Below are 13,200 nucleotides of genomic sequence, written 5' to 3'. Positions count from 1 at the left end.
AAGAAATAATTACAAAACCAAATGAGCAAACAAACGCTGAAAAATCATTTGAGGCTTTGGGCTTTGGCAAACAATTCTGAAGGTATCACAAAGTCCTCAATATACGTGGACTGACTTTCTGATGTCAGTGAGGGTTACAAGAATAATTGCTTCCCAATACATCTACACCGAGCAGGACATTCCTGGGTGTGGAAAATCCCCTGGCCAGCTGGGGTCAGCTCTCCTGGCTGTGCTCCCTCTCAGCTCCTTGTGCACCTGCTCACTGCCAGAGCCTGAGACTCTGACAGCCCCTGAGTGCAGGTGAGCACTGCTCAGCACCAGCCAAGGTGTCACGGTGGAGTCAGAATTATTCCCAGAACTCCAAAATGCAGCACTGCACCAGCTGCCAGGAATACAAATAATTTTATCCCAGCCAAAACCAGGAAACTCTGCAGTTGATGTCCCAGCTTAGCATAGAAGTGCATATTTGAGTTTAGCTTATAGTATTACTCTTGGAAAGAAAAAAGAGAAAGAAATAAGACCTTGCATAGAAATCCCCAGAAGACTTATCTTAAGCAGGCTTGTTTATAATTCATAGACATAACAAAATGAGTAAGAATCTATCACACCAGCAAACTAAAACTTTCTGTCCAAGAACAAGTAGAACTGCACCCCAGAGACCATACAGCACAACAAACAGCAATTCTTCATTTTTATTGTCCATTTCTAAGTGCAATGATTGAGTAAAAAAAATAGAGCATAATAATTATGAGCTACAATTTGGAGAACAACAGAAGCAACACAGCACTCTTAGCACTCCTGCTTTCCCATCTGCCTAATTTTGCAAGGTTTTCTCTCCATTACAATCAAAAGGCAACTGAACATTGTTCATTTTTAAAATGGCCATTGGATCACCACAGACACCCTGCCCAAGGCTGCAGGCTGGAACCTGCTGGGATGCCAGAGTGGCAGAGTTCTTCCCCAGGCCCCGACACACACCAGAGGTTTATGGCAGTGTGTGCAGACCTGCCCTTGGCTCCCTAGGACACACAGTTACACCTCTGGTGAGAAACTGCCCAGTTTTTGAAAGTCAGGAATTGGTTGACAGCACAATTTTGTGGCAAAGGGGTTCCCAAGACTGCACTGAAAGTCCTTTTAGCTGCTGCAGTGGCAGGAGCAGCTGACTGGGCTGGGGACATTCCTGTCCCTGCTTTCTACTGAGTGTTCCCCCAGCCCGTATGAACAGCAGTTCATTCAAATGTCTCCATGTTATCCTGTGCTACTGCCTGATAACCCTGTGTCTCCTTCTGGATCTCTTGTCCCTGTGTAACACAGCTGAGATTTTGGTTCATCCATTCAGCATTTGTTACCAGCTGCAATGCACCTCATGCCCAGTGCCTCCGTTCCTTCACAGTGACAAAAACCAATGCTCCCAGTGGGGATCAGCAAAGCAGAAAGGAGGCTTGTGAATGCTGTTGGTAAATTCTAGAAACTTTACTGCTATTTTCTTACCAAAAACCCAGAAAAATTGCTCAGTAGCAATTTAAACCCAAGTGAGAAAAGTGTTATCCCCTAGATCCATCATTTTCTCAGGCAGAATGCCAGCAAGCAGCACTTCAATTATTTCCTGGCATTTCAAAGCCTGTGTCTCCAAAGCACGTCCTAGTATGACTCTGCATCATAACAGGGCACACAAAGGTCACAGGAACTGTCCAGGTAATGCTGGAACCAGAAAGAAGATACCAATATGCAAACTGCAGAGGCAACACCATGTTTGTTCTTTTCAGAATTCCAGCTTTGAAGAGCTGAAATGAATTTCCAGGAAATAAAACACAGCTTTCCCACAAGAGGTATTTTTGTATCTAAATTACTCACTATGTGTATAATAAAAAATATTCCTTGATTATCCTCAAGCTAATGTATTCAGATGGTGTCACACTTAACTAATGCTCCCACTGATGTTTTACTTTGTAGAAGTTGTTATTACTAAAATCTCATCTATTTTGGCAGCTGCCCCAGTGATAAAGCACATTGGAGATTGGAACATTTTTTTCACTTGGGTAGATAATGCTGGAAGAAGAACCAAGTTGCTGAGGACAATGCTCTTATGAGACAGTTAACCAAACTGCCTCTGATCAAGCCATGACAAGATCAGACAGATTACAGTCTTTATGAATGCTATCAGAAAGAAGATAATCTGTCTTCCTGAACTAGTTAAAGTGAAAAAATGGCCTTTTAAAGCATTTATACCTTTCCATGATAAGTGACAGAATTTATGGGATCTCCCTTCTTCTCGATAAATACACCAGATGTTTGATATATTCATTTTACCATTCCAAAGCTACTATATTCCAAACCTACAAAGTAGAAGGGGAAGATCATTATTTGGACTGTCAAACTGATGAACAGTTAAGGCTTTTCAGTAAATTTCTTGTGCTTTTCGTGGCCTCAGCTGCCAGTGGTAAGTGCTGCAGCCATAGGTTCAGCATGGATGTGCTCAGGAAGGGAGCCCCAGGCAGAGCTGTAAATGCCCTTGCTCCTCAGCCCTGCTCCCACTGCTCAAACCATGGCATGCACCAGCAGCTCAGCAGATTGCTCCATCCAAATCACATGCACTGAAACCAACATTGTTTCTACAGCAAAGAATTAGCTCTGAAATATTAAAAGGCTTCTGACTACAGGCAAAAGAAGCTTGATTTTGAAATTCATATTAGGTCCTGGCATATTCATGTTCAGAAAAACTGGAACACGTAGGTTTGAAATGTCTTTGCAGCAGTCGTAGGTCAGCCACAATAGCAGATTTAGTGATTCAGACCACACTAAGTTGTGTGATCAACCTCACCCCACAGAATTAATTCAGGCTTCTATCAGGCACATGCACCAGAATGCCTCCTACTCCATTTCTGCACATACATTCCACACAGATTATGGCATATTGGATATAGGCTTGCTTTTCAAGGAAAAAAATTACTGGAAGAAGATAAAAATACAAAGAAAATACTATAATTCTCATGATTTTTATCAGACGAGGTGTGGAAAAGATGGCATAGTACCCCAACACCTTAAATCTTGTATTCTGCTTTTCAATGGCACAAATGTATAAAGCTCCTCGAGGAATCGGCCACAAATACCTTAAAAATTACTTCTGATTTCAGGAAATTCCTACTTAGTACAGACCTGCAAGAATAAGCAAATCTGTGCAGAGGAAAGAATACGCCGGCTGTTACTTTGGAATATCTGGCCTTATTATAAAAAATTAGGACTCAGTGAAAAGTGTTAATAGGTAGGTCAAGTTGGTGTTTGAAGTTCAAAATAAAACCCATAAATATCTGCAAGGGCTGCAGCACAGAGAGTACTATTCAGTGGCATCAGCAGAATGTCTCATTGTCTTTGAATGCACATTCAATAAATTGGAGGAAGATGCCTTCGACATGTTTCATCAGGGCACTGGCAGCTGAAGACTATTTTCCCAGAAAACTGCTCAGAATTCCTCCAACACACATTAGAAAAAAATCAAAGCTGCACCATAGACAAAGATGACTTAAGGAGCAAAGAAAGAGAACAATTCAGACACCATGGCTACAACCCATTCATAATCTAAATTATGTAAATTATGGGAGTAAAAGCAACTGATCAAAACACATGACAAATAGGAAGTGACTTAAAAGATCTATCACATTTTGTACCACCATTGAAATCTGAAAACAATGAGAAGAACTGCAAAAATCCAGATACCTATCCTTGAAAATGGTCCCTGCTTTTTGTTACAATCCACTTTCTGGAGCTCTTGGCAATTTTCAGTCAGGAAGCATTGAATACAAGCAGTATTCCAGCTTTTTTCCCCCTCAACTTTTTTGTCATTCATATTTACCACTGTGATTCACAGAGGATTAAATACAATTTTGCCTATTTGAGCACTTTTAACACATTAATTTGATATATAACTATACACACCATAAATACACATTTGAAGACTATTTATAAAGCCAAGTGAAAGAAATAACACTATAATAACACTGTTTAATATGTCATACAGAAGAAATGTCAAATAATGAATATACTACTGGTATCTTTGACTTTCAGAAAACTGAACACAGCCATAGCCACAAACATAGCTGAAAAATAAATGGACCAACTGCACTGGGATAATTTATAAATGGAGAACAGCAGTGTCAATCTCAGAACACTCACAAGAAAACTGCTCTGTGTTAGGTAGATTTTTATAGGCACTATATGCCAACTCATATCAAAACCATGGGACATATTCCTTGAGGTCCTGATAGGAAAACCCATTGCAATTTGAAAGACACAGAGAGGTAACAAAGACAATTAAACAGTAAAACCATGCATTAAAGTGACATAAAAAAACAGCTATATTAAAGCAATTTAAATCAATCTGCCATTTTCACCTTTAAAATCTAGCAATAATCTAGAATTGGATCTTCTTCAGTTAGAAGAGTTAAAGTTTCCATCAGTAACCAAATAATTGCCAACTATCTATTCACCCAAAGTCAGGAAAAAAATCATATACACTGGATTAACTAAAGAGGAAGCTTTAATGAGCCTATACCTGACACCTCAGTGCTTCTTACAGACAGATTTGGGAACTCAGTGAGCTGACACAGACCTGAGAGTCACTCCTAGAAATGACTGCTTTTCCTCTACCATTGACAAAGCAGGGCCAGAAGACAGGTCTAGACCTAAATGTCAACAGTTAAGGAAAATTAATCATATTCATAAAACCATTACTACCCAGGGAAAGTCTGGTACTAAAACAAACCTTATTCAGACAAATTTCCTAAAAGACTCTCTCTACTCCAAGTGACTCCATAATCTCAAGACATAACAGAAAAGAGAACCAAGGCAAGAAACAGGAGATAAAATATACATTTTTCTTATTAGATTGGGCTTTAAATACGGTTTTCTAAATATAAATTATCTAGAAGCACAATTTTCAGAAATGATTATGCCTTGATTTGCAGAGCAGAAAATGTGCAAGTCTGTGCAGATCTCGAAATGGCACATGGCTGTGACACAACATTCAGATTGTTCTGGGAATCCAGGATGGAGGGGGCACTCTGGCAGAATACTCAGTTCCCTTGCAGGCACTGGAGCTGCAGCCCACGTCAGCCAGCAATTTGGCACATTCCATGTCTGGGAAGAAGCCTCTCAGACTGCACTGTCTGAATCTGTGTTTCTTGTCTCCACAGTGAAAGCTTATAGTCCTATACCACAAAAGGACTAGAAATACCACAACTCATAACTAAAAAAAAAAAAATCAGTAATTTTCTAAACAAGTAGCTCAAGTCAGAAAGACTTTTGAGAAAAGAGTCATTTTATCAGGTTTTTGAACATGAATGACTGGATGCTACAGCACTGCATTCCCAGCCCACTTTCTGTGAGTGCAGGGGTCCTCCTGTCAGGAGCAGGTCGGATGTAATAATGACAAAGATGAGCACAGCATTTTCTGTTTGCAGTGCATTTGTGATCTGTATGTACAGCTTGTAACCAATTTAGGATAGGTTTAATACCAATGCAATTAAACATGGTAATACATTTCTGCAGGTGGGAAAGCTGGAAATCAGTGCTTGAGCTACTAGGTAGGGGAAGTGCAGCAGTGAGGAAGAACTGCAGCATTCCTCCAGCCATTAAGGGGAAAAAACCCAAACCATCAAACAAAAAACTGATCCTTCTAGAGTGATTCACCACATTCAGTAGCAGACTGATTGTGGGCTAATCCTAGAATTATTTTTTTAATATTCTACTTTTGCTGTAATTTGGATGCTGATAAGTGTCCTTGCATAGCTAAGAGACTTACACAAAGCCACCTACTTTGTGTATTTAGATACTAACCTTAGAATCCATGTTCCTTTGTATGAAAGATTGTCATTTATGTGTTACAGAATTAGATTGGGATTTACTACAGGTATGCACGGAGTCTGGCAAGCAGTGGTGAGGATTATTTAATGCATAAATATTTATGTGAAGCAAAGCCACAATGACGGGCTTGGTTGTTCATAAAAAAAAGAATAGGTGTAATCTAGAATGCTCCAACCTGATTTTTACTGCTTATCACTCAAGCCTTGGATCAATCATTTATTTAGTTTTATGGAGGATCTACTGGACCTGGACTCTCCTGAGCCTAGAAATACAATCTAAGCCATTAAGAAAATACAGACCAGGAGATTTCCTCTTGATTACATTCATCAGCCAGTGGTTTCAGTCACCCAAGCACAGCAGAGAAACTTCCATCTGAGAACATTTACTGGGAAACAGAGGGAATTACCACAGGCAGAGACTGAAGTAACACAACCATTCTGCTGCCAAGGTATTTCCTTCAGAGTTAGCTTAGCTGATACTGTGGAGTACTGCCTTGTGCACTGCTGGTTTGAGACTATTTACAAAGGCTTAATTCAGAATCACTAATAATTCTGAACATTTCAAATATTAAAATTGACTGGATTCCACCAAACACTGAAGAGGATTTTGCACCATTTCTTTTATGCTGCTGTCTTAGACATAATCTTCAGCAAATAGGTGTCTTCAAGTGAATAAATTTCAGTACTGCTTCTTCAGCTTGAGTTTATCTTGTTACAAGTAGGTTTTTAGAAAATACATTTTGTTTTACTTGTGTGCACACACCAGTAACTGTGAGCAATTTTAAAATGGACAAGTTAACATTTCACTGTATGGCTGGCTGACAAACTTAATTACAGATAATCCTTACCTGTGCAGGTTATGATACATTCAGCTTTGTTTACATTCCACAACTTATCAGAAATTACCTGGACTAAGCATACTTACATACAGCTTTAAAGATAATTTTTTTTACAGATCACAGCATTTGCCAGACATTCTGGGTCATGAATTCTGGGCTCACAACCAAAGAGGAATTTTGGCTGTTTTGCTACACAGCCACAGGTAACTCTTTTGGTTTTGCCCACAGCTTCCTCTGCAGATGGGTACAATTGTCACACTGTTTTACAAGGTGGAGCCATAATAATATAGGAGGTTAAAAGAATATTTTTCAACACAGAGGGAATTATCTTATAGGAGCATTTTCAACTTGAGATTCTACACAGCTTGAAGTTGGATTCATTAATAGCTATGGAATGTTTTTCCTCTATAGACCATTTCAAAACATTTGTTACTTGTATTTAACAAAACAGCATAAATCAAAAAAACACAACACCTCATGAGAATCTGATGAGCCCCAAAATACTTCATAACTTGGTCTGATATACAGGCAAAATTATATAGTGCTAAAACACTGAAAAACCCTTTTGTATAAACTACAAGCCCAGTGCACAGAAAATGTTTTTGCAAACCTGCTGTGCCAAGCAATACACTCTGCATTGTGCAGAGCTGGTGAAGAGAGGCTTCTCTGGAGCCTCTTCACTTCAGAGACTGTGCAGCCAAAGCTGTCTTAACAGAGAAATTGATATCACTAACAGCACTTGAAGAAGCAGATTAGAAGATTCAGAACAGCTACAAGTAGTTAACAGAATTTTAACCTGATGGCCACGTACCTTCTTTGCAAGACAGACTTTAGTATTGCATTCAGTGCTTTAATTCTACTGAGAAAATGCCTTCAGCACTGCAGATGCTCCTGTTCTCCAAGCATGCTTAGCAGGGCTGCTTTGACTGGCTGGGAGGTTTGGCTATATTTCCATTTCAGCAAAAGTTTAGCATGTTTGTTTTGAACTTTCCATGGACTTGTTAAAAAAATGTTGCCTGAATCATCCCACAATATACCGAAATGACCATTAAAAATAATTTGATGTGATACAACGAAAGAGCAGTGGATTCAGGTTCCCACTGTAACTGCCAAATAACAGAAATTTGCTTAGAAAAAGTAAGTGGACACTGGAGCATTTTCTAAATGTGGCACCAGTAGATGGCAAGTGGGGGGAAAAGACAGGGGAAGTATTTTGCAAGTTTACAAGTTTATATCATCTTTATTGCAGACATCACATTAAAGAACACTGCATGAGACTTGCAAAGACATCCCTGTGACAGCAGAACTTAAAAAACAAGGAGAAAAAAAAGAGTATTTAACTGACAAAGAATCCTGTAACAATCTGAAGACTCATCCTGAACTGCTCTGAACATCTTGCACATTTTTCCATGACAAGAGAACAGATTGTCTCTCAAAGCACCTTTCTCCACTCTCCAAAGTGTTGCTCTCAAATTATTCTTATGCCCACGGACAAAGACAGAAAATCTAAGACAGTCCTCACCAGTTCTTGCACATCAAGGACAAAAATCATCACACACCTCTTTCTTTTTCTCACCAGCTGAAATGCCAGTCCAGGAAAAGGAATAAAATGAAAACAAGTTGACCAGCTAACAAGCTGAAAGTGTAGATGCTCAGGCACTTAATAAATAGAGAGTTAGTTTTAGACAGTGCATCCATGACCTGTTCCTGTAATACACCATTACTGCTGCCTCTGCCTGTGACAAGAACATGCTGTCCCCTCCTTCAAAACAGGTAGTGCTTCTTGAATTAACAAGTGTGGTCTACAGTAGTCTCAAGATTTGAACTCATGTAGGCAGATTAATAGGAGAAAAATATCCATGCTGTTAACTCTTTCCACTTTGGCTTTCATTTGGAGTTTTTACTGCTATTCTATCAATCTGATATGGACTAAATGAGAAGAGTGATTTCTGGGGGGAAAGTGAGAGATGCACTTGACTGCTTAAGAAAATGAGGAGTTTGGCCCCAAGAGAGGCAAAGGCCTGACCCACAGCTGGGCCAGAACCCCCTCCAGGACACCCCAGAGGAGGAGGGGGACAGAGAGCAGCAGAGCACAGGAGTCCCCCATGTGACTGAGCCAAACACTCCACACACGTGGCAGCCTGAGTGAGCTGCCTCTGCCCTCCCTGCTGGGCTGCAGGGCAGAGATCTCCCCTCCAGCTTCCCCAGGTGGCTCCTGGGGACAGACAGACCCTCTGCTAATGACAGGGCTTCGGATGAGTCCCACTCAAACTTCCTGTAAATCTCCCCTGGACTGCACTCCAGGTGACTCTCCCCTTGAGCAGGGACACCCCTCAGGGTTTGAGGTTCCTTACCTCAGACTGGGAGATTCTTTCTTACAGATTTGTTGTGAAAATGACCCCCAAAAACCAGCTGAGCCAGCCCCCTGGCTCCTGTGCACCTCCTCACATATGGATTATTCAGGGGAACAATGGCTGTAACAAAGCCCAGAGCCCACAAACATCACATGAGATCTGTTTTTAAGAAAATTAAATCTCATGTACACAAATTAAGGAGCTGCATTCAGTCACACTGAAAACTGACCATTTTGCCTGCATTTGTTCCAGATCAAAGAAATCACTGAAAATATCTTTCTGAGTTTCAAGGCCACATGGAACACCTTTTATAAAGCTCCTTACATCAACAACATTTACAATCAAAAAGAAACCCACCAAAAACATAAACACCAAACCCCAAGTACCCAAAGGTGGTGTCTGAAGACTTGTACCTGTCTCCAGGCAGTATAGGCAGAAAGATTTCAAGAGGCTCTTACAGATTATTTTGTACCTGACAATATAATGAGTTTCTCCCAAAGCTTTTCTTCCCTTCCAGAATAAGAGCTAATGTTCTTTTTTGAAACTTTGATGACCATGACACTCTAGATGTTGAGCACTCACACTTCCCAACACACTTTAAAGTTTGGGGGTTTGGACAATAAGCAAGAAAGAGAATTGTGAAGGTTTGTGAAATAGAATTGCCAAATCTGCCTGGTGTTAGAAATGCAAGCAGCATAGACCTCTGAAGCTGGGCATGAAAGAAAAAATGTGGGCAGTGTAAATGGGTTCAACAAACTACATTGATATGAGAGTACATCAGTGATCTTATTTTAAAATAGCATTATCTAGGGAAGCCAAACTCCAGTTTGCATGAAAAAATTCTGCTGGGGAGGCCAAAAATGTTCATCTCTGTACTGAATATAATGTTAGAAAGGGCAAACAAGACAGCTCCTTACAAGACACTGCACAGAAAAATTCACAACAAAATGTGAAATGAGTCATTTCCAATAGTGTGTTACTAAATCCCTCCAAATGCACCTGCCTATGTACTCAAAATACACCTGCCTATGTGCACACTGATCTTGGGAAGGGTGCATTTATGGCAATGACCAGAAGCAGCCATGGAGGGGATATGAACAGGTTTCAGGGTGGAGGGGATGCTGCCAAATGAAGGAGCTGTTCAAAAGCAGCACCCAGGCACCCCCCAAGGCAGCACTGGAAGCGTGGCTGGAAATGAAGGCAATGGCTAAAAGCTGATTGCCTGCAAGCATTCTGCAGCATTTTGTGCTTTGCTAGTTCTTTAACAACAGTGGACTGAAGCAGACTCAAAACCTGAAGGCAGTTCACTGACAAAATTTTAAAGAATTGATACGTTTTTATACACACAGTGTGAGTTTGTTGGACAATTTTGCTCCCCAGTGAGAGAACCTGACCGGCTGAACATCACCTGTTCCCCTGGCTGATGCACACCTAAATTGGGAAGTAGTGCTGGAAGTATTTGGAGACAGGCACTTGCAGTAGTCTCAGCTCTCTCAGTACTTGATAATTGACTTGTTATGGGCAACAGGAAAATAGGACATATGAGAAGTTAAATGTAAAAGAAGGAATAAAATGGCTGGTTAAATTACAACAGTGTCTTTCTTTGAGTGCCTAGGAAAGGCAGGCAGCCATTATTGCAAACACAGGGATGTCTGAGTGCCACTTTAGGTTGCTTTACTTTCATACAGGGAAGGAAAGGCACAGAGAGGAAAGTGTACACACTGCCCCATGTTTAAACTCCCCACCTGGCATCTGATTCTGCCCAAAACCCAGGAAGGAGCAGCAACCTCCATGGATCTCCAGCATGACCTTGTGCTGACAGCTCTGCTCGCACAGATGTCTCTGCCCCTCTTTCCTTGTTTGCTCACACAGCACGGGGCGCAGCAGGGACAGATCCACCAGTGGCTGTGCATCCCTACAAAGCAAGCACTTCCCTCACACCTTTGAGACTGCATTGAAACCACCAGGACATAGAAAGAATTCAGATCTGATGCCATCTTACCAGTTTCATAATACTGGTTCTTACACCAGTCATTTCACTGCCACTGATTTAATGTAAGCAATTTTCTTTCTGCCTAGTTACTAGGGGAGATTCAAGCTCTTATTACTAAAACCCAACCCTTATCATGTTATCATAGGAGCCACAGGGTCCCTAGAAGGTTACATACCCTTCTGCTCAGCTATGAAGAGCATTTTGCATCATTTTACCTCAACAGACTATTGTGAAAGATTTAGAACAAAACAAAACAAAAAAAAAAAAAAAAAAAACAAAACTGTTTTATTTTTGTTTTATGGTATAAACCCCCACTTTGTTAATTCAGTGAGTGCCTACTCAAGCTCTGAAGAATTTGTAGTATTCAATATAGACCTTTGTAGTGAACAACAAGTCCAATCATTCTGGTTGCATTATGCAAAGTTCCAGGAATTCTTTGGCATGAGAGAAAGATACATTTTGTCTGGTATATGGAAATACTATTTGATTTAAAGTTGTATCCCACAGAAGTCAGTCTTGACAAAACCTAGTTTAAATATAAACAATCACTTTCATGCTGTTTTACCCATTTTGAGACTACTTCATGACCATCTTAATCAGCTTCCCATCCCTGAATTCATACACAAATTCCTTGTACCAGTAAATAGATACGTAGCACTCTCAGAAGAAGGAGCTCCAACAAAAACTTTAACAGATTTTTCTCATTTTTAGACATGTATTTTTGGTTAAATAAATTATCATGGAGCAAGGAATAAAAAAGTTTTTGTGTGAGAAACTGGCAATTCTTGGTCTCTCTAAACCTCAAACAACATTTGCTGACAAAGAAAAAGACTGAATTTGCTTCACATTCCTTATATTAACTTATTTTACTAATCTCATCATTCTGATGAGCTCTTGAAAATAAGTACTTAAGTAGTTTATTTTTTGCATGTATAATTAAGAATATCTAATTATTTAGGTGCTTCCAAATAAAGCTAATATTTATTTTAATTTCAATTTATCAGTAATGAAAGTATTGCCTTTGAGAGCTCCTTCACCAATAGCCAAGTTAGTCTCTGATGCTAAAGCCTGACCCATCACCAATAAAACAAAACACCATCAGTGAGGAGTGGCTTCAACCACATTGGGAGTGTCAGAACTTCCCTTTGCCTCCTTCCTCCACAGAATACAAAATAGAATCCAAAAGCAATGATATGTTTGCAGTGGCAACAAGGACCAAGTCTGGCTTCTGAAAAAACAACGGGGGAACACAAAGGAAAAGCACAACCAGAAAACCAGCACAGAAAATTCAACACAAGCTGCTCCTCTTCTCAGCAGCTGAAACCACAACCACACCAAATGCCATCAGCCAGTTCCAAGTCATGGGGGAGAGCTGGAAACTTTCTATGATAGCTTCTTGTACAAGACTTTCTTAATTTGGTGTCTCTGAAACAATTATCCATCTGCTTCAGAACTGATCACTTATATTAGCTTGCCCACATTAACAATCTATAAGAAATACATCATGCAATGGACCAAAACCAGCCCCAAAACTCAGCTCCTCCAGAATGTAAATATCCCCAGTGTACAAAAAAAAATTCTAATGCATGACTTTTCTCTAAACTTCCAGGAAGGCCCAAAAGTTACAACCAGCTATCGTGTATCTTTGAAATAAAACAAAGTCATTTTAACACTTTCAGAACATCAGACACTATGCCACAGGTTGTTAACCATTATTGTGTCCAGCTCTGAACAACAGAACTGAAGTTCTGCCCACTTTTGCTTGTACTGCAAACAAGTTCTGCATAATAAATAGACATGGAAGGGTGTGTACACATGGAAAAAGAACAGCTCAGTTGTCTGATTGAAATCATGCTTGTTTCTGGTTGTCTAATCTGAGTCTCTTCCTCAGGGTTGCAGTAATGCCACAAGAATTTTGTGCATGAATTCAGCCTTTATTCTCCCCAAACTGTCTGCATTATTTATTTATTTACTTTAAGAAAGGCTTCTCAAAAGAGATTTTGCATTCAAAAAAGTTCTGGGTCTCTTTCATCCTTCCCTGAGTTAAAAAGATTGCATCACTGGAACTATTGTACATAACCCTTAAACACTCCTGTTCCAAGTGAGATCACAATTCCTTAAATGTAAGACCCCTTTCCCCATTAGATTAGTTTTCT

At 40.0% G+C, this 13,200-nt stretch overlaps 1 protein-coding gene across 6 annotated transcripts in view; it reads right to left on the bottom strand.

Annotated features, from left to right (window-relative positions):
• The window catches only part of GLDN (gliomedin), a 93,291-nt gene that overhangs the window by 17,174 nt on the left and 62,917 nt on the right, over positions 1–13,200 (bottom strand). The window contains exon 1 of one of the 6 annotated variants that reach the window (XM_064388631.1): positions 7,509–7,528. The exons of the other annotated variants lie outside the window; for them this stretch is intronic. The gene's annotated coding sequence lies outside the window, so the exon portion shown is untranslated. Of the gene's footprint in view, positions 1–7,508; positions 7,529–13,200 lie in introns of those variants that run through there. 6 annotated transcript variants of the gene reach the window in all.

Source organism: Passer domesticus, chromosome 14, assembly GCF_036417665.1.
Source record: "Passer domesticus isolate bPasDom1 chromosome 14, bPasDom1.hap1, whole genome shotgun sequence".
Classification (NCBI taxonomy): Eukaryota; Metazoa; Chordata; class Aves; order Passeriformes; family Passeridae; genus Passer; species Passer domesticus.
The sequence above is the reverse complement of the archived record's forward strand: the minus strand, read 5'-3'. Positions and strand labels throughout refer to the sequence as shown.